At 52.1% G+C, this 22,196-nt stretch overlaps 1 long non-coding RNA gene across 1 annotated transcript; it reads right to left on the reverse strand.

The window, feature by feature from the left end:
• Positions 1-18,875: 18,875 nt before the first annotated feature.
• Positions 18,876-21,619, reverse strand: LOC142818681 (uncharacterized). Its single transcript, XR_012896268.1, has 3 exons — positions 21,441-21,619; positions 21,139-21,257; positions 18,876-19,780 (listed from the first exon to the last, which is right to left on the reverse strand). It is a non-coding gene; the product is annotated as an uncharacterized LOC142818681 (long non-coding RNA).
• Between the last annotated feature and the right edge of the window lie 577 nt (positions 21,620-22,196).

Below are 22,196 nucleotides of genomic sequence, written 5' to 3' on the forward strand. Positions count from 1 at the left end.
TTTTTGCGCAAAAAACTTGTATTGTTGACGTAGCCTTTGACTCTGGCTTCTTTAGCTGCCGGGACAGCAACGGTGCCCTCCGCTTTTGGGCTGGGATTCGTTTGTTTCTTTCGACCTTTGGGACCCCGCTGTGGATGTGCAAAAGGCAGGATTTAAAAAACTGGCACGACTGTTTTGCCACATTCGAAAAGCCAAGAGGGACATTCTGCGCTAGGGGAAAACCCATCCTGGCCCCCGTGTGTGCTGTATTGCTAATCGCGCGATTATTTGGTTCGGCAGTTGAGACGTGGGAGGGTTCCCTGTCCCGCCCCATCCTGTGGTATCGTCCCACCATTCCGCCTCTCTGTGCCTGTTTCCCTTCTGGCCTTTATCTCTCTACATCAGGAGGCAGCAATCTTTCTGAAGTGGCGTGCCAAGATTTAGCCTCCCTGCCCTCGACCACGCCGCATTCCCAGGGCGGGCGGAGGGGCTCTCTCCATCGCATACCCTGCTTGGTCTCCTGCCCTGGGCTCTGCTCCGGCCTTTCCTGGGATGCTTTCACACTTTCCCTTTTTTTTTTTTCATTACGTGATTACTATTGAACATAAAATAAATAAAAATAAAAAGAGAAACCCAAAATCAACACCCTAGCTCCCTTTGTCAAGAGTAAAGCAACTAAAACAATACAAATGAGCTTTAAAATAAACAATTAAAAATAATTACAGGTATTCCTGTAAAATACAAAAAATAGTACTTCTTACCTAAAATCTTTTAAAAGCTCAAAAAAGGCCACCAGCTGGGTGGTTTAAAAACAAAACCAACCTAGCGCACGCATGCGCTCACACACACACACACACACACACACACACAATATAAACCAATAAAGCCCAACTATTAAACTCCTGTTCAAAATAGGGATGTGAATGGCTCACATCACCCTTACTGGGTGATGCTTACTCCTTACGGTCAGTGGGCTGCTCCTGCTCTGTAGGGCCTGGCATGCCACAGGCAGGGACGCTCCATCCTGGCAGGATCAGCCTCCACCCCGGCAGGAGCCACTGGGGCCGCTGCTGCCAAACATGCCACCTCCAGCTCTGACCACGGCCGGGGCCACCACAGCCGCCTGCCACGTCACCTCCAGCTCTGGCCCAGGCCGGGGCCACCACAGCCGCCTGCCACGCTGCCTCCGGCTCTGGCCAGGGCCACCACTGCCGCCTGCCACGCCACCTCTGGCTCTGGCCACGGCCAGGGCCACCACAGCTGCCTGCCACGTCACCTCCAGCTCTGGCCCAGGCCGGGTTGCCACCTCCTGACATGCTAGCTCCAGCTCTAGCCTCGGCCAGGGCCACCAGAGCAGCCGCCACCCAACACGTGGCTCCCACCGCGTGCCACTCTAAATCGGCTCGCACGCCACATATGGCACATGTGCCGTAGGTTACCGACCTCTGCTCTAGACAGACATGGAGACCCAAGGTCTGTCTGTTTGGCAAAAGTAGCTGTTCTAGGATTGGGTTCTGCCTCCTACCACCATGTCCTCCGGCCAAACTTAAACTACCCCCAGGGTCAGAATGACGTCTCCTCCCCGTCTCTCCCACAGGCAGAGCGAGTACCTGGTGCCACGAAAGAGGAGCCGAAAATAAACGAGGGAGACCAAGCTTGCTTCTTAACGCGGCGGGCGATCACAGATGTTTGGCAAGCGAGCGTCTTCCAGAGCAGAGGAAACCAAGTCTGTTTGCGGCAGATTAGTCTGGCACCGAGGCAATGAGCCGTGAGTTAGGGGCATCATCCTGCTGAGATTTCCAAGGTATTAGGCTCTCGCACTGGAAACCATAGTGAGGTTTTAGCCCTGAGACGTACTGTTCGCTGGCGCTGTTCAGTGGAAGCTGGCTTCGCGGCGAGGCCTGGTCTGTCGGCATTCTGCAGGCCAGACGAAAGTTGGCGAGGCTCTTTCGTATGACAATAAAAGCAGAATCTGCTTCCATTTCGCTTTCCAGCACATGCCTCTGTAGTCTGCTGATGTGCCCTGCCCTTCGAAGCTGACTGCTGCGAAAAGAATGGGCCGAAATGTGGGGCGACAGCCTTTAGGTTCACAGCAGCCCTCCCCAGGCAACCAGGGTCACCACAAAAACTAGAAAGCTTCAGCTGTCCTGGCAGTGAACATCCCACCCAGAAATCGGGGATGCTTTCAAAACATGCCAATCTGTCCTGAGAATGAGGGAATACTGTGAGTATCGCACTGTGGTGGGTGGTGGCCCCGGCCGTGGCCAGAGCTGGAGGTGGCATGTTTGGCAGTAGCAGCCCCAGTGGCTCCTGCCAGGATGGAGCGTCCCTGCCTGTGGCACGCCAGAAACAGATTTGGCAGGATTTATGATTAACGTGATTGTGAGGGTTCTGGGGGGTGAGGGTTCTGGGGGGGTGATCACCCCCTACCAGCTGGCAGGGGGCATCTCCGCCTCGTGACTGGGTCTGTAGTTCCAGCCCTTAGTCTAGTTGTCTGCTCTTTGGGTGCGATCACCCCCTTTTTGCATGACTGCTGCTGGGGGGGGGTCATCAAACCCTGGTACATGGCCGGCCTTAGTAACTGGTTAAGGGTAGTCTGGGTTCCGCTGGGGGGGGGGGGGCAGTTCCACCCCCTTTCCAGGTCCCAGCCCAGGGCCCTAAGTGCCTGAGCTCGCATTAGCCCCAGCACGGCAGATGGGGGACATGTTCCTCCCGCAACTCGTCTGCCCACAGGCGCCAGAAGGCTTCTGCCCCGGGCTGCTTCCTCCCTTCCCCCAGCTCCCTGAGACATTCTGCCGCCTCCCCTGGCTTACCGTGCTTCTGGAGGTCAGGTCCGATGTTGGTCCGCAGGGAACCCTGGGGCCAGCCGGCTCCCGCGCTTCTTGTCCCGGCCGGACCGCCCTCTTTATGGCCACCATAGTTCATCCTGGTCGTCTTTTTATTTATTTATAATGGAGATTGCCTATCTCCTAGAACTGGAAGGGACCTTGAAAGGTCATCGAGTCCAGTCCCCTGCCTTCACAGCAGGACCAAGTACCACCCCTGACAAATTTTTGCCCCAAATGGCCTCTACAAGGATTGAACTCACAACCCTGGGTTTAGGAGGCCAATGCTCAAACCACTGAGCTATCCCTCCCAGTCTTCAGCTGAGCCAGTGGCCATTTTTATTTTAATGACCCATACAGGCGCCGATCAAAGATAGGACCGAACCTCTTGGCATTGGGTCTGCGTGTGCACGTGCAATGACTTTCTGGCACTGATTCCGCAATGGACAGAAACGTCCACCATGAAATGCCTCCTCCTCTAAGCAAAATAAAGACATCGAAGACGATTTTCGGGGTTTGATTCATACAAATAACCACCAATGCTCACTAGCGTCGCAGCTAGGGAGCCCAGTCACAGATGGCAGAGTCACACTGTGCTAGGCATTGGACAGCCGCATACAGCGGGGCCGACAGCCACCGCAGGCCCCAGACCAAGGTCTGAGGAAGGCCAGCGCCAGCCCCCAGAAGGGGCGGGGCCTCAGGAAGAAGGGGTGGGGCTAAGAGTGGACATTTCATTGTGTGGTGCGGCACTTCCACAGCAATTCAAAGGGGCCCCTGCCTGACCACATATGTGTCAGGAGTAGGGTTATAGTGTATGGGTAGGTAGACTGACAATCTGCACACCAGAGAGAGAGAACCCAGGAAAACCAGAGCTTGGGATAAAAATCACTGGATGGTGGCAGCTACACTCCACCCTCCAAAAAAATCTGTACATTTGTGATTCTAGGGGAAGTTTTTCTAACCAGTGCCTGTAGTGGCAAGGGGTATTTAAAGTCTCTGTGGGCCCCCACCTTCTGCACTTGGAGTGCCATAGTGGGGAACTGCCCTGACAGTCCCTGACACCAATGAGCCCTAAATTTCATCCTAAATTAATTTACATTAGTGAATTTTGCATTCGTTCTGCTCTATTGCCTCATAAATACTGGGTTGTTTTGGGCCTCTGCCTTCAAATTAAACCACACTGCAGCCGTGGCTTTAGCACAGGGGTGGGGAACCCAAGGCCAGGAGGCCGTAGGCAGCCACTGGCTTGCCTGGATCTGGCCGCCTGGGGCTTGGGGCTCTTCCCTAGCATTGGCGCGCCAAACTCCCTCGCCTCCCCCCCAGAGCTGGAGCACATAAAATCTACTAATCTGCCCCCCCCCCCCAAGCTCTGGTGTGCAAGGGGAATGTGGGGAGTGTCTTTCTCCTTCTCAGTTGGGGGCCACGACACTGAGGATTTGGGGGGTTCTTTGTTTCTCACTTGTGTGCAGCCCCCAACTGATTTTTCTGTGGGTCAGCGGCCCTCGACCCAAAAAAGTTTCCCCTCTTCTGGCTTGAGCATCAGCCCACTTTGCTGTAGATATAAACTCTCTCTCCATTCACTGGAAGGGGTTAAGCAATTCCAAGAGCTCCGCATCTTTGCATGCAAGTGTGTATGAGAGAAAGGGCAGGGCATGAGAAAAACCCATTTCCAAGTCTGTCTGTAATTACTGAGCGTTGATTTTGATCCTCTTTACACTTAACTCACCACACAAAGTTCATCTGCAGCCAGGTGCAACAGCCATACCCAAACTCCTGTTCAGAAGTCAGGCTGGCAAAGTCCGGGTGTTTTTCGGAGAGAAGGGAAGGCCCTTCCGCTGGACTTAACACCTGCCGATTTTTCATCCTTGCTAACAATAAATTGCTTGACAAGAAAATCAGTGGGGATCAACTACTGTCAGTTAGCCGGGCACTTGAGAAAAATAATTGGAATGCAAAGTTCAGTCATTCGTAGCAACATCCAAAATGCCCTTGCTTCATGTGGTCTTACCCAGTAGAAGCTGCCTCTCAGCAACTTGGCATTATTCAAAGGTTTTCCTGGGTTCTCTCTCTCTGGTGCTAATTGCTGCGTCTTTCCAGGACCGCTCGTTAAAACTGCAAGATGAAGGAGTCCCAGGAAGGCTGGCTGGACTCACCATTGTGTCCGAGACTTTTCGACTGCCATCAATTCCAGTGGCACTTGAAATAAAGGGGTTTTAGACTGAAGATTTGTTGTTAAAATGGAGAAAAAGCCCAGCTGATAAAGCTTCCAGCTAATATGGTACTTGACTCTTATGCGGCACATCTCATCCTTAGCTTTACGAAAGGAAAGTATCATTCTCCTCGCCTTCCAGATAGGAAATCTAGGCACAGAGGGGAAAGGGACATGCCCAAGGTCACAGAACATGTCAGTTGCAGAGTCCAGAATGGAACCTGGGTCTCCTAACTATGGATGATGATGAAGATGGTTTCTATTGCTGCAATGCCTAGGAGCCCTAGTAAGGTACCAACGCCATGTGCAAGGCGCCGGACAAATGCAGAACAGAAAGATAGGCCCTACCCCCACAGAGCTTACTATCTAAGCATGAGACGAGAGACAAACGATAACAGATGGACACTCACAGACAGAGGAAGGAGCTCAAGGCATCAGTGGCAGAGTAGTTGAGCTACCTGAGCGGTGTCACTTGACAAAGGAGAGGAGGATAACGAAGTCACTTTGCAGATGAGTGGAGTGAGTTTTGCCTTGACATCATGTGTACTTGTTCGGGTGTGTACCACTGGGACACCCAGCGCTTGCTAACACTAACAGTAACAGCAACACACACACACACACACACACACACACAGGATAATTAAGAAGATGTATGACCCTGTGGTACAGGAATCAGGGCAGGGGGTGGGAGGTAAGCGGGGGGTGGCTCAGGCCAGGGGGCAGGATTCAGGGCAAGGGGAAGGTCGGGGAGGTGGCAGCTCCTCGCTGGGGGAGGCTGGAGCTGGGCTGCCCATTCCTCCAGCAGTTCCTTGCAGGGGGTGGGCCCAGGACAGGCTGTTCGGCCCCCCAGGTAGCCGCTGGCTGCGGGGGAAAGCGGAGCTGAGCGCTGCCCGACCCCTGGCCAGCCGGCAGCTATTCATGGGACAAAGGGCTGGGGCTGAGCTGCCCGGCTCCCTCGACCCATGGGCAGGGGGGAGCTGGGGCTACGCTGCCCAGAGCCCCCAGCCAGACCCACAGCTCCTGGGGTCAGAGGGCCAGGGCTGCTGGCTGGTTGCCACCCACCTGGACAGTGCTCCAGCCCCGGCCCTGGCCGCCTGAGTAACCACCCCCAGCCACGTGGCCCTGCCAGCCAGGCCACGGCATCCGGCCCACCGTAGCCAATGAGGCTGCCCCAGCAGGGACCGCTTCACCGCGCCCTGGCTCCAGGCACGTGTCCCACCAGACTGCCACCGCCACCGCTCACCGTCCGGCCCGGCAGCTCTGCAGGCGAGGTGCGCAGGCCTAAAACTCGTTGTGCCCGGCCATGCAGGCGCAGCTTAGCCGGAGCCCGGTTACAGGGAGCTCCTTGTAAGCCAGAGGGGCAGAACGGGGAAAAGCAGGGAGATGTTGGAAAATTCGGTAAGTGGGCCCCGAAGCCGGACACCAGGCCCGCTCGGAATGTCATGGAGATGAAGGAGGCAGAGCTCGGATCAGCCAGTCTCCAAAGCACAGGCTCCTCTCACGCACACTGCAAGAGAATCTCCACTAGCTGCGGGCAGTCTAGGGGCTGAGACACACACTACATTCTTATCATCCCATACTAAGCCTCTTTTGTTGGCTCTTAAATTACAAAGAGCAACATGAGCATCCAGCAGTGACTGCTGCAGCAGGGACTTTTGCGGTGCAAGCCACAGGCCACTAGGAAATGGTAAGAAACCCCCTAGGACAGAGGTGGTGAACCTAAGGCCCGGGGGCCAAATCTGGCCCCCGGCTTTCCTGGATCTGGCCCGGAGGCTCAGGACTCCATCCCCAGCATTAGGGAGCCCACGCTAAGGCTACAGCCTCCCCCCGCTGCCCAACTATGGGGCTGGAGCACACAAAATCTACTAGCCTGGGGCCAGGGCTGGCCCAAGCCATTCGCGCGGCACCACCCCGGGGCACTGATGCATGTGCAGCCCCGCCCCCGCCCGGTCTGGCAGCCCCGCACGGCTCCCCCTACAATGGGGCACCCTGGGTGGTAGCCCGGTCAGCCCGTAGCTTGGACCGGCTCTGCCGGGGTCCCCCTCTGCTCTGACGTGCGAGGGAAATGCGGGGAGTGTTTTTCTCCTTCTCAGTCGGGGGCCACGTCAGGGAGGGCTGGTTGCTTGGTTGGTTTGTTTTTGGTTCTCACTTGTGTGCAGCCCCCGACTGATTTTTCTGTGGGTCAGCAGCCCCCCGACCCAAAAAAAGGTCCCTCCGCCCTGCCCTAGGACATTGCAGGAGGGGCACAAGATGGTAGCAGAATGAAAGCCACAAGCAAACGGCGCCAGGTTCAAAGCAGAGGCTTTGTCTCTGGAGCTGTGCAGTGGCGGATTTCCCTCCGTTCCGACAGACCAGCCGACACACGGCGTAACCCCGGACAGGTCACTCGGGTTGCCACAGCAAAGGCCGCATGCCCAGCCTCTTCAACAGCCGCCCGCGCGACACACTGTGTCACTGTCATTTCAGTCGCATTTGTCGGGCTCACCCGTTGTCCTGGCCAGTGCATGTCGGTGCGCAGGAGGGTGGCAATGAAGCAAGGAAGTTGTCAGGCTGAGGCACAGGGAGAGAACTCGCTGCCTGTTTTCCTGCTTCCGGCTGCATCCCCTGATTTCATGGTCATTTTGTCCATTGTCCGTTCCAGGGATTAGGGTGAACAGCAGGGGGACTGACAGACTTGCCGGGCTCCTGGGCAAGGTGGGGGGGGGGCACACTCCTGGAAAGGGCGGGGCCTCAGGCAAAAGGGGCAGGGCTAGACAGCCACGGCCCAGAGTGTGCTACACCACAGCCCCTCCTCCCCCCAGCCAGCCCTCAGAGCTACCCGGAGCTCGCTGCGCCGCACTCCGGCGGGGATTTAAAGGGCTCTGGAGCAGCAGCAACCAGGATCCCTGAGCCCTTTTTGTATCACCGGGCGCTGGGGTAACTGCCCCCTTTGCCCCCACCACTGTCAACAGGCCTGGTCAACAGTATCTTCCGCTGGTCCTAAAAGAAGAGGGCTTTGACAGTCTGATCTATTGAACACGCTTGAATGTGCTGCTGCCAGGAGCAGGTGCAATGTATGAGGCGGTGAAGCAAACCAGACGCCCTTCCCAGAGCACAGGGGAGACGTGCGGGACTTATCCTCTCTCGCCGCAGACGTGGGAACGCTCAGCAAAGAATGGCAGCTGGGGAAAAAAAGGCAGGAAAGGGATTCGGAAACCCACGGAGGTCTGAGAAACAAAGCGGTGCTTCATGGGACATTTTGCACGGTGCCAAGATGCACTGCGCTCCGTCCCACCTTCCCACAACAACAAGCGACAGATGGGGTGGCCAGGCTGTGTGGGATACCCACCCCCAGGACTTTGCTCACACTGTTGACAAGGGGGCTAAAAATGTGGACACACTCTGTCACCGCGGGGGGTGGGGGACAGGGTGACCAAGCCTTGCCAGCTTTTCTAGACCATCCCTGATAGACATTTATCTAACCTGCTCTTAACTATCTCCAGAGATGGAGATTCCACAACCTCCCTGGGCAATTTATTCCGGCGTTTGACCACCCTGACAGGTAGGAACTTTTTCCTAATGTCCAACCTAAACCTCCCTTGCTGCAGTTTAAGCCCATTGCTTCTTGTTCTATCCCCAGAGGCCAAAATGAACAAGTTATCTCCCTCCTCCCTTTTAGATACCTGAAAACTGCTATCATGTCCCCCCTCAGTCTTCTCTTTTCCAAACTGAAGAAACCCAATTCTTTCAGCCTTCCTTCATAGGTCATGTTCTCTAGACCTTTCATCATTCTTGTTGCTCTTCTCTGGACCTTCTCCAATTTCTCCGATATAAATTTATCTGATAGAAATATAGGGCTGGAAGGGGAGTCATCCGGTCCAGCAGGAGTAAGAGTACTTAGGCCATCACTGATAAGTGACAGGGAACTTGTTCTTAAAGTCACCAATGAGGGCAAGAGAGAAACCTGAAAAAAGAATGGGAGGAGGCGATGGCGGGGCAGGCTGGCTGAAATGGCAAGAAACTGTTTTTTCTTTGTGAAACTGTCTGATGTCTGTTTTGTGGGCATTGATTCTTTAGTGAAGTGTCTGAGAAGTTTGTCCAATATACAGAGCAGCCGGACACTGTTGGCACATGATGGCATAAATTATATTTCTGTGTGAGCAGAAATATGTGTTCTTGATCTTATAACTAAAATGGTTAGGCCCAATGATGGTGTCAGCGGAGTAAATATGTGGACAAAGCTGGCAATGGGGTTTGTTGCAAGGGAAAGTGCCAGGGTTGGTATTACTGTGGTATGTCCTGTGGTGGTTGGTAAGAATCATCTTGAGGTTAGGTGGTTGTCTATAGGAGACTATGGGTCTGTCTCCCAGAGCCTCTCGGAGTGTAGTATCCTGTTCCAGTATAGGTTGTAGTTTATTGATAATGTGTTGGACAGGTTTAAGTTGGGGGCTATAGGTGATGACAAGTGGTGTTCTATTGTTGGTTTTCTTGGGTCTGTCTTGAAGTAGATGGTTGATGGGTATTCATCTGGCTCTTTCAATTTGTTTTTTTATTTCTCCGGGTGGGTAATTGAGGTTTATAAATGCTTGGTTGAGATCCTGAAGTTTCTGGTCTCTGTCAATGGGATTAGAGCGGATGCGGTTGTATCGAAGGGCTTGGCTATAGATGATGGATTGTATGATGTGTTCTGGATGGGAGCTGAAGTCATGTAGGTAACTATGAGTCAGTGGGTTTTCTGTAGAGAGTGGTATCTAATTTACCATTGGTGATTTGTACTGTGGAGTACAGGAAATGGATCTCTCATGTAGAATGGTACAGGCTGAGATTGATGGTGGGGTGTAGGTTATTAAAATCTCTGTGGAATGTCTCCAGTGTTTCTTGGCCATGGGTCCTGATCATAAAGATGTCATCGATGTAGCATATGTAGAGAACGGAAAAAAAGGGATGGGATCTGAGGAAATGTTGTTCTAAGTCAGCCAAAAATATGTTAGCATATTGTGGGGCCATGCAGGTACCCATGGCTGTGCTGCTTATCTGGAGGTATAAGTTGTCCTCAAGTTGGAAATAATTGTGGGTGAGAACAAAGTTACATAGGTCTGCTACCAGATTGGGATAGAGTTTCTAATTGCTTGTAATCCGTCTCCATGTGGGATGTTGGTGTATAGAGCTTCTACATCCATGGTAACAAGGATGGTGTTATCAGGGAGATTATTGATGTTTTGTAGTCTTCTCAGGAAGTCTGTAGTATCTCAGAGATAGCTGGGAGTGTTGGTTGCGTACGGTTTGAGAAGAGAGTCTACATAGCTGGATAATCCAGTAGTGAGTGTGCCAATACCTGAGATGATGGGGTGTCCGGGGTGTCCAGGTTTATGAATTTTGGGAAGCAGATAGAACAATCCTGGTCGGAGACACAGAAGGTGTTTCTGTGTGGATTTGGTCCTGAGTAGATGTAGGGAGTTCTTTAAGGAGACGGTGTCATTTCTTTTGGTATTCTGAAGTGGGATCAGAGGAGAGAGGTCTGTAAAATGCGGTGTTGGAGAGTTGTCTGGTTGCCTCCTGGTTATAGTCGGACTTATTCATAATGACCACAGCACCCCCTTTGTCAGCTGGTTTGATTATAATGTCTGGATTATTTTTGAGACTCTGGATGGCATAGTGTTCAGCGCGGCTGAGATTGTGTGCCGCTTGTTGTCATTTGTGAATAATGTCAGTCTGTGCATTGTTGCGGAAGCTTTGTATATAGAAATCCAGATTGTAATTCCGACCGTCAAGGGGAGCCCATATAGAATTATTTTTCTTTTGGTGTTGATAGGGGGGATGTGCTTGGTCAGACTGATGTTCATTGGTAGTTTGGAAATATTCTCGTAGGCGGAGGTGGCGAAAGAAAGCCTCCAGGTCACCACAAAATTGAATCCAGTTCGTGAGAGAGGTGGGGCAGAAAGAGAGACCCTTTCCGGTGCAGACCCTCACTTTGAGACACTTTTAGCAGCAACATAAAAGAAGCATAGTAATAAAAGGCTTGTATCCCTTCCCCCCACAAAAGCAGCCATGAGTGGGCAGTTTATCCTATAGGGTTAATATGTTCTTATTCTCCGAATGCTCATTTCACAAAGCTCCAACTCTCTTCCTTCTGCTGAGTCATGTACCAGCCGACTGCTCTGACTCCCAGCATTGTTTGTAGTCTTGGCACTGGTTTTAAGGCCGTCATTTCCTGGGCCTTGGCAATTGCCTTTGGGGCTCTCGCTCATGAACGTCATTTTTTCAAAAACTATTTTAATTACTTCCTAATGTTCCGGCGACAGGAGCCGCACTCAGCATCTCTGTGGCACGTTGCTTTGTCGCTCAGAGGTGCTGCCGGCAGCATCTGCTAAGTGACTGCTCGGGAAGACAGCACCACAGGAGATGTGGCCACACTGAGGAAAAGCCCTGGTGAAGTAATTAATCAAACACTTCAACCCCTACCAGGCCAGGGCTGGGTATGAGTGGGAAGTAATAACGCAGCTCAAAATCCAGGACTGCTCAAAATGAGTGACTGCTGATCGTCTTTGTTGCAATAAGTAGTATCTGAAGACTTCGTGTGAGATCAGGGCCCATCTGCGCTCGGCTTTGGGCACCCATGTAGCAAGAGACAGGTCCAGCCCCCAAAGAGAATACAAGGTAGACATATAATGTGTGTGCTGACTACAGGGTTTTTTCAAAAAAACTTCCCCTGAGTCTAGACGTGGCAATAGGGAGAGAGGGAGACAACCCAGCTCCGGGGAAGTCAGCACTTTTGGACATGCCGCGCTCCGGTCTGTAAGTAAACATTAGGCTTTCTAGGACTCTGTTATTAACTGGGAGAATGGAAAGCAATTCCCCCCTGTGCCTGTCCTCCAAAACAAATCACTTGCGGACAATTCCAGGGTGCATTGCCTCGTGGTTTTCAATAATCCGTTTCCCCGTCCTATGCTTTCTCAGTAGCCGATTTTCTCAAGCAGCTGCTAACACTTTATCGCAGCTGTACCTCTCCCCCTCTGCCCATTCTACAGCTGCTATAATACTGTGTTCATTAACAGGAGCCTTTCCACTGCAAGGTTACAAAGTCACTTCCCACTCTTATATAAGCTCTTATCAAGCAAAAAGAGTAAAAAGCTGGCGGAATGGGGAACGCGGAGAGTGGCTATTCTTTTTTGTTTTAAGTGAAGTTGTTTTCCATTTTCAGACGTTAATTCGAGAGAGGAGGAATAATAATAATAGGAGATAACGTATAAATATTGAACTATTAAGAAGCTGCTTCAAAGCAATCTCGGAATTTTTTTTTTTTTTTAAAGCATGGAAATATCCCTGTTAACTCCCTTATCTTTCCGGGTGCACCTGGCACTGTGAAAGATTTAAACTTGCAAATCCAAAGCTCAAACAGGGTAAATATTCTGGCTTCAATCAAACTGCCCTATAAAAAAAATTGCTCACTCTATTTGGCCTTTGGATTTGTTGCATGTCTGTGGGAGGGAGGGTTTCATGGCAGCTTATGGATTTGTTTGGGGGAGCTGCAAAGCGTGTGCCTGCTTAGTTATCTTCATAGCAACGCATTTAGGGGAGGGGCGCATGTCTGCGGCTTTAAGGAGGGCGTGCTGCTGTTTTCTTCAATGCCCTCTTTAGTGGAGGCTGCACAGGCTTTGGTGGAATCTGGATTCAAAGGGTCCCCTACTGGTATCGGTCCCTCCGAGGCATTTGTGAGACTTCATGCCCGTGAAAATTGTCTTCAGGCAGCACATTTTCCAGTGCCCTTCTTGCCTGCTTCCTCCGCGGTCTCCTCTCCCCATTATCCTCCCCGAGCTGCCTCCGGCCCGCTCAGGTGTTTGAACTTTGCACTCCAGTGCCCAGCAGCTCAAGGGCTCATCTTTCTGGTTGCCTGGCACCCACCAATTGAGGCCCAGCATCCCAAAGAGCTCAGCTCCCGTTGAGGCAGCTCGACAAGAGCCCCGCACGCTGAGGAACACTCACCCGACTCGCTCCTCTGAAAATCCGGCCGCTACTGTACTTCACTTGGTGGCCCGTGATGTGGGACAACAAGTGAATCCGGTCCTGTTTTTCCCCCCTTGGTTGTTGGGACAGGAGTATCTCTCACCCTTACTCCAGCTGGAGGCTTTCCAGGGACATTTTGGCTGCTCCCTTTGGCTGAACCCTCGGGCTATTTTTGGAAGCTTTAACAAAAATGATCCAGGAAAGGAGGGTTGTCTTTGACCTTTATGCAATAGGCACCCCCCCACACCCCCGCCAATAAAAAAGAAACAGCTAGCTTCTGCATTTAAAACACATAAAGCCAGGGGGTTCCAGAACTGGCCAGAAAATCGTCCGTGTCGTTTGCCCAATGTCCTCCCAGGAATCTGCTCCAAAGAATCCTTGGCACCCTAGAGCTGAGGCCGTCGCCCTGAGAGGAGGTGCTTGGAGTGACCCACGATAGGTGTGGAGCAGAGCCAGGGCAGATTGCCACGGCTCCAAAAAATTGCCTAGGGAGGTGGCGGAATCTCCATCACTGGAGATATTGAAGAGCAGGTTGGATAGACATCTGTCAGGGATGATCTAGACGGTGCTTGGTCCTGCTGTGAGAGCAGGGGACTGGACTTGATGACCTCTCAAGGTCAAGTTCTGGTATTCTAGGATTGTAAAGTGCTCTGATGGTTTACACCAGCTGTGGATCTGTCTCTGTGCCTGCCTGGCGGGTGGAGGGGGCATGAGCTTTGCATCTCACGCTCACACCCGTGTGACTCCATTGTCTTCAGTATTGTGTGTTGGGCGGGATATACCAGAGTGCTCTTACACAGAGGAGACAGCATGGGATGTGTTGGCCAAGGTGTGCAGGGTTTTCTGCTCATTTCCCCCTCCAGGATCCAGCCCAGCTCAGCATCTGCAAGAGACAGTCCGGTGAGTCAGACAACAGCCTCTCTGGCTGCTGATCGAAGCTGGAAACCTGCGTTCCCCAAGGCGCCTGGCTGCCTGTACTTTATGCCAAGCATTCGCCACACTGCCAATTTCAGCACACATTTGCAAAACTAAACTCCCTGCAGACAATAATCATCCGGCTTCTGAAAACTGCTTTCCCCCAAGAGCCTGTAGGGGCCCCTTAATGTCCTATCTCCAGAACGACAGACCTCAACATCCCCCTGCTCACAGACCATGGTGGCACAGGCCCAAACTCTGTGGCTGCTATGAGGTGACCCCTGAGCAAACATATCAGCCTTTTGAGGTTAAAAATACTGGACCCAATGTACCGGGCCAGCGGCATTGCTCAAAGCAATAGTCTAGAACGTCATCTTAATAGGTAGCAAGTTTAAAATAAGACAAAGGAAGTATTTCTTCATGCAATGCTTAGTCAACCTGTGGAACTCCTTGCTGGAGGATATTGTGAAGTCTGGGACTTTAACGGGGTTCAAAAAAGAGCTAGATAAATTCAAGGAGTACAGGTCCATTAATGGCTGTTAGCCAGGATGGTAGGCATGGTGTCCCTAGACGCTGTTTGCAAAGGGCTAGGAATGGGTGTGTGACGGGGTGTACCAGCCCCACACTGGGAAAGCTAGGCTTAAACAGGCTTACCTGGCTGAAGAAGCCCCACCCCCACAGCCCTGCTGGGCATGCTCAGACTGCAGCCCAGATATAAAAGCCTGGAGAGAGGCTCTCTGGGTATGTCTACACTACCACCCTAGTTCGAACTAGGGTGGTAATGTAGGCATACCACACTTGCAAATGAAGCCCGGGATTTGAATTTCCCGGGCTTCATTTGCATAAGCCGGCCGGCGCCATTTTTAAATGCCGGCTTGTTCGAACCCCGTGCCGCGCGGCTACACGCGGCACGGGCTAGATAGTTCGAACTAGCAAGCCATTCCGAACTATCTGTACACCTCGTTATACGAGGCGTTATACGAGGCGTTATACGTTATACGAGGCGTACAGATAGTTCGGAATGGCTTGCTAGTTCGAACTATCTAGCCCGTGCCGCGTGTAGCCGCGCGGCACGGGGTTCGAACAAGCCGGCATTTAAAAATGGCGCCGGCCGGCTTATGCAAATGAAGCCCGGGAAATTCAAATCCCGGGCTTCATTTGCAAGTGCGGTATGCCTACATTACCACCCTAGTTCAAACTAGGGTAGTAGTGTAGACATACCCTCTCTGGGCCGGCTGCTGAGGAGGCAGGAGACATGGCCAGAGCTCCTAGAGGTGAACTGATGGAGAAATTGGATCTGGGAACCCGCCAGCGAGACACGCATGCCCCTGGCGAAGACCAGGAGGAAGGAAGTGCTGCCTGTGAACTGCCAGAGCAATCAGTCCTGGAATCCAGCCAGCAGGACACCAGAGCTGCAGAAGAGCTGGGGGAAAGTACCTTGAGGGGAATTCAGCCGAGTATGATAGGAAGTAGCCCGGGACAGGAGATTGCATCCCAAGAAGCTCAGCGTGTTGCGGTGGGATTCCCCTCTGAGTGAGCAGTGGCCCACACCTCTGCTCTTAGGGCCCAGGGTTGGGACCTGGTAGAGTAGGGAGGGCCTGGGTCCCCCCATCCATCCTTTGCCTCACCACCCTAACTAGTAGGGCCCGCACATGCTTTATACTGACTCCAGCTACTAGGCCGCACTGCCCCAGCAGGAGGGGCGTTTGCTACTGACTCTGGCTACTAGGACGCACTGCCCCAGCGAGAGGGGTGTTTGCTACTGACTCCGGCTACTAGGCCGCACTGCCCCAGCAGGAGGGGCGTTTGCTACTGACTCCGGCTACTAGGCCGCACTGCCCCAGCGAGAGGGGCGTTTGCTACTGACTCCGGCTACTAGGCCGCACTGCCCCAGCGAGAGGGGCGTTTGCTACTGACTCCGGCTACTAGGCCGCACTGCCCCAGCGAGAGGGGTGTTCATTACTGTCTCCAGCCTTCAGGATGTGCCGCCCCAGTGACCGCAGCGTTGAGGACTAACTGCTGCAGGTAAGCCCTACAGTCATATCAGGAGGGTTGGGGGTTAAGACTGAAGAGAAGTGCTGGATGTACAGGGTTGTGGTGTAACACTAAGAGCCCTAGGGACTCAACTCCTCTCCCTCCCACCCCCAGGAGGGGTGTGAGTGTACACCTCTGCCACAGGATGATGGGGAGGGGTCGCTTGATGGTCCCCGGTTCTGTTCCCTCCCTCTGGGGCATCTGGCCTTGGCCACTGTCGGCCGACAGGACACTGGGCTAGATGGACCTTTGGTCTGACCCAGTGTGGCCGTTCTTATGGCTTCACCAGAAAAGGTCCCTACTGCTGATGAGAGGTGTAGATGACCCAGCGCTGAGCAGAGTTTCCCTGCAGACCAGGAGAAGGGCAGACCACGATCAGCTCCATTTCAAGCATGGGTCAGACCTATCTCCTGTTGCCAGCAAGCGGTCATTCCCTAGGCTGAGGGATTCCCTTGGTTACTGGAGCCATGTTCGTTGACCCCTTGTCATCGCAGGCCCTTTTGTAACCCTGATCCATGCCGCAAGACTGAAGCCAGGAGATAAAAAACCACAGCTGGGATTTTCAAAGCCATGGGGGAGCTGGGTGTCCGACTCTCTCGGGCTGTGTTTGGAAATGCCATGCCAGCGCTCCTGCGTCTCAAACGGGAGCCATGTGGTCTGTGTCTGCTCAGAGGACCATGCGCAGAGTACCGTGAAGCAAGCCAGGGAGAGCCACAGGGCCAGTGGTTCCCAGTGGAATGACTCTCATGATCTGATTCTCAGTCTTAAGATACTTCGTTTCTTAAACAGCCAGCTCTTGGAGTCCTGTGACTACAAAGGGACACCAGCTTTCAGCCACCTGTCCAGGTCTGGGCCCCCCATTACAGAAAGGAGATGGACACACTGGAGAAAGTCCAGAGGAAGGCAACAAATATGATAAGGTGGCTGGAGCGCATGACTTACAAGGAGAGGCTGAGGGATTTGGGCTTATTTAGTCTGCAGAAGAAAAGAGTGAGGGGGGATTTGAGAGCAGCCTTTGACTACCTGAAGGGGGGTTCCAAAGAGGATGGAGAGAGGCTGTTCTCAGTGGTGACAGATGGCAGAATGAGGAGCAATGGTCTCAAGTTACAGTGGGGGAGGTCTAGGTTGGATAATAAGAAAAACTGTTTCCCTAGGAGGGTGGGGAAGCACTGGGATGGGTTCCCTAGAGAGGGGGTGGAATCTCCATCCCTAGAGGTTATTAAGTCCCGGCTTGACAAAGCCCCGGCTGGGATGATTTAGTTGGGAATTGGTCCTGCTTTGGGTTGGACTCGATGGCCTCCTGAGGGCTCATCCCACCCTATGACTCTATGATCCTGTGACTCTTTTTAAAAGAACATCATTCCATAGATTCCAAGGACACTGTGACCATCTCGTTTACCTCTAGTAACACCGGCCAGAGACTTCCCAGACTCATTCCCACAGCACAGCTTTGAAATCAACAACCTACCTTGGTTTAAAAATGGTCCGTGACGGAGCCTCCACCACCACCACCACCAGAAATTGTTCCAGTGAGGAATTACTCTGACTATCAGACATGTACGCCGCCTTGCTTCTGAGAAGCTGGAACGAAAGTCATCCAAGTTCACCCCAACAGCCCTCAGATCAGAACACAACTAAAAAGAACCTTATGGGTATTGCTTTGTTTGTGGAGGTGGGGCGCTGAGTTTTGAAAGTATGGGGCTGGCGGTACAGCAGCCCACATCAACGGTGCATCGGAGAGAACAGGAGTTGGTCTCAAAGGAGTAGAGTCCACGGGAGGGGTTAGGCAGGTCCGGGAGGGGTTAAGAGAAACAGCAGCTCAGAGAATGTAGCATCACAATGGAGAATCACACGCTACGTCTACACTGGCGGCTTCTTGCGCAAGAATTCTTTTGTGGAAAGAATCTTCCACAAGGGAGCGTCTACACTGGCATGTGCTTTTGCCCAAGAGCATCCATGGTAATGTAGACAGTCTCTTCCGCAAGAAAGTTCCGATGGCCAATTTAACCATAGGGGTATCTTGTGCAAGACATTCATGTTGCCTGTCTACACTGGCCTCTTCTGGAAGAGCTCTTGCGCAAGAGGGCTTATTCCTGGGGAAAGGAATAACTCTTCCGGAAGAAGCCCTGTTTTACAATGCTATAGTGTAAATTTACTTGCGCAAGGACGCTCGTGCAGTGTAGACAGCAGGGAAGTTTTTGCGCAAGAACAGTTGTTCTTGGGCAAGAAGCTGCCAGTGTAGACGTAGCCTGACAGTGTCTAACTGCTGCTTTTCGCTCATTATGCGATTTCGTTTCCGTTGCTGTCTTCTTTTTAACACTGAGGTTTATGGGAGGCAGCCTGCCCCGATGAATTGGAGTATAACAGACGTCTCCTTCGAAATTGCTCTAGTCCTTTCCTTTTTACCAGTACGGAAGAAAGAGGAAGGTGGAAGAAACTGGCTTGTGAGTGCAGTGCTATTTATGATGCAATTCTTGCCAGGGATGGAATCCTTCATGTTCCAGCTGAGAAGAACCCCCATCCTCTTCCGGGCTGGTGTCCCCAGAACTCAGGCAAGCCCCAGAGAAGGTTTGGCATCTAACAGTGAAAGAGGGGTAACTGGACACTGGAACCATGAGCAACTGGTTTATGTTCATCTCCTTCATTTTAGCCTGAACGCTCTTCGAGGGAGCAACTTGTTTTCTTTCAAGGGGTGCGGCGTCGAGCACGGGGGTTGGCCGAAATGCGGTCGTGCAAATGTTTGGTAATCATCACAAGGATGCAGAGTTCTGGGAAGGCTGACCTTGGAGGAGGGGGAGCTGGTAGAAAGGCAGGGCAGGCGAGTTAGCCTAGCGAGTGGGTGGGCGGGTGGATTGATTATCGATTCATCTCTTAGATTGCGGTGAGCGATCAGGGTTAGGTCTCCGGAGCAGCTACAGCATCAGGAAGGTTATTACCAATATTATTAGAACAAGTGATCCAAGGAGAGCAGGAGAAATGAGTGCAATTTCACAAGGTCCTTTATTAACAAATCCATTAAGCAGATAAACCGTCCTGCGAACACAGGAACAGAACAGCAGAAACCAAGAGAATGCACAGTCCCTCCCCTGTCCTGCGGGGGAACCCTGGAATGTCAGTGATCGTCTTCCTCCCCATCTTCATCCTCATCACGAGTGCTAGACCTTCGGGAGTCTTCCAGGGCACACAGGCCAGGTTATACCTTTTAAAATGGGTTGCCCTGATGTCCCTTACGGTTCAGACATATTCATAAGGGGCTTAACCCCTTTTTAATATCTGTATTTTCACACCTCACTAACTTTGCGGGTAGGGAGGAGACATAAAAATGCAGCATCTTTTTCCTTCATCGGGCCTTGTCTATACTTATGGGAAGATCAACACTCCAGAGATTGATCTTCCAGGGTTTGATTTAGCAGGTCTAGTAAGGACCCACTAAATCAAACTCTGATGGTGCCTCCTTCGAGCCCAGTACTCCACAGGGTTGTGAGGAGTAAAAGAAGTTGACAGGATAGTTTCTCCTGTCAACCTCCCACAGTGGGGATGCCAGAGAAATCCGATGTAAGGGATGTCGACACCAACTACACAATTCTCACAGCTGGAGTTGTGTATCTTAAATCACATTTGTGGCATAGTGTAGAACCTGGCCTCAGTGTTGCTGAAAGGAAGAACTGGGTAATGAAGGATGCTGAGCGCATGTCAGAAGGGAATGCATTCCTTTGCTGCAGTGCAGAGTTATTTTAGCTAACGCCTTTCACAAGCTCCTTCGCTGCCTTGCCTTCTCCCTGCACAGCAATGGAAGCCATCACTTCTCCTGTCGCCCCGCAATGGTGTGTGATTCCTGCAGCAAAGAACCCAAGCGCGACAATTGTTCATAGCGCTCTTGTGCAATCTAATTCTCTCTGATTCTGGCTTTTTCCCATTCCCGTCACTCCACCGTGCAAAGGGAGGCAGTGAATCTGGGAAACGTAATTAACTACCCCAAACATGCCAGGGTAATTGAGATCCACATAAGCCAGCACACAAAAGCCTAAATAAATTTGATTAATTCCTTTCAATTTGTACAAGTCTCCCTCTCAAATGATAATTAATGAGGGGAAACAATTAAGGTAAACAAAGTGCAGTTTTGAGAGTTGTCCTCACTAAAAGTCACATTTGGTTTTAATAATGTTTTATTTATACAAGCCCCCCTCCTTTTAACGAGTTTCCCATTTTCTCAGCATTTAATCAGCTTGTGAATATTTTGCTTCAGCTGAACAGTCCCGTGAAATCATAAAGCGTCAGCGAGGGAGCTGCGGGGGAAGAAGGAATGAATAGCTGATGGGTGCCTAATGAGATGCCAGGCTGCGGGTTAGGCACTCAGGAAGAGGCAGTGTGGGACAATGGATAGAGCTGAATCCGAGCACTTGTCCCTCCTGGATTCTATGGGGCAAGTCGCTAACCTCTTTGGGCTCCTCTTTACTACAAAATTTGCCTTAACAAACACTTATCACGCACATCCACAGCCTCCCCCTTTCGCTAGAACCTGACCAGTGCTCACTGCTGCCCGGTGTGTGACAGTTTGCAGGCCAGAAGTCTAGCTGCTCACTGGAGGAATGATTGGCAGAAGCTGAGCTAGGGCTGGATAGGTGGGCAAAGGGTTAACAGTCTCCCTGTGTGTGCAAGCTGCCCCCAGGTACGCTGCTGCATTGCTCCTGGCTAGAAGAGGCTAGAAACCCATGAAAGGGGGCCCGTCGTTGCCCGCTCTCAGAGCCCCCCAGTGCAGCCCCCAATGCCAAGCACCTCAGTGCCAGCCTCCTGCCCCTTAAAGCCCACCACCTCCAGACCCCCAATGCCAGCCTTCTGTTTCCAGAGCCCTCCCAGTGTCAGTCCCCAATATTAGCCCTGTCCACAGAGCCCACAAGAGCTAGCTTCCCCTCCCGCATGCCCCAGTGCCCTCCAGTTTCAGCCCCCTGCTTCCTAGCTCCCCCCACCTCTTAAGGCTCCCTAGTACTAGCCCCACCCCTAGAGCTCCCCATATTAGTTTTGCCCTCAGAGCCCCCCCCCCAGTACCTGCCCCCTGCCTCTTAGAGCCCCCCCCCCCCCAGCACTAACGCCACCCCTGGAACTCCCAGTGCCTGTCCTACTCCCAACTGCCATCTGAGCATTGCTGCCTGGGTTGCAGCCGGCGCCGCACAGCCTTCCCGCCGCACAACGAACCGCTCTTTCGTGTCTGGGAGGAGACCAGAGAGTGCCAGACTGGAGAGGTTCCACCTGCACTGGCTCACTCTTTTGACCCAAGCACAGTTGGATAATATTCAGCGCCTTGCAGGTTGTTTCTGTTGGGAGAAGAAATGGATGATGGAAACAGGCATTTCTCTGATAAGAATCTCCACAGAGGTCTGTTTCCCTGAACACAGCATGACTCAAACAGGAAACTCCGGGTTTCTTTGGTTAAAACTCCAGGCATCTTTTTCCAGCCAGCACTTTGCCCAAAAAGCTCTCACTCTCTCTTAGCTTACCCTCAGGGTCCCACGACAAGTGTTTCTCTGGCAGTCCTTGGCTTTCTGCTGGCCTTCTCCGCCTGCCTCTCCTCAGACATGCAGTTCCTCCGAAACAAAACACAGTCCTCTGCCTTTATATTCAGTCACCAAGGAAACCACTCGGCCCACACAGCTCAGTTTCTGACTGCTCCTGCCTAGGAAGGAGTCCTGCAGAAAGAGTTGTAGGGGTCATACTGGACCACAAGCTAAATGAGTCAACAGTGCGACACGTGGAAAAAAAGGAAATATGATCCTGGGAGGCATTGATAGGAGTGTTGGGAGAAAGAAACGAGAAGTGATTCTTCCGCTCTACGATGCGCTGATTAGGGCTCAGTTGAAGTATTGTGTCCAGTGCTGGGCACAAGAAAGATGTGGAGAAATTGGAGAAGGTCCAGAGAAGAGCGACAAAAATGATGAAAGGTCTAGAGAACATGAGCTATGAGGCAAGGCTGAAGGAATTGGGCTTGTTTAGTTTAGAAAAGAGAAGACTGAGAGGGGACACGATAGCTGTTTTCAAGTATCTAACAGGGTGTTACAAGGAGGAGGGAGAAAAAATGTTCTCTTTGGCCTCTGAGGATAGGACAAGAAGCAATGGGCTTGAACTATAGCAAGGGAGGTTTAGGTTTAGGTTGGACATTAGGGAAAAGTTCCTGCCTGTCAGGATGGTTGAACACTGGAATAAATTGTGGAATCTCCATCACTGGAAATATTTAAGAACAGGTTAGACAACCTCCC

This window comes from Pelodiscus sinensis, chromosome 17 (genome assembly GCF_049634645.1).
Source record: "Pelodiscus sinensis isolate JC-2024 chromosome 17, ASM4963464v1, whole genome shotgun sequence".
NCBI lineage: Eukaryota > Metazoa > Chordata > Testudines > Trionychidae > Pelodiscus > Pelodiscus sinensis.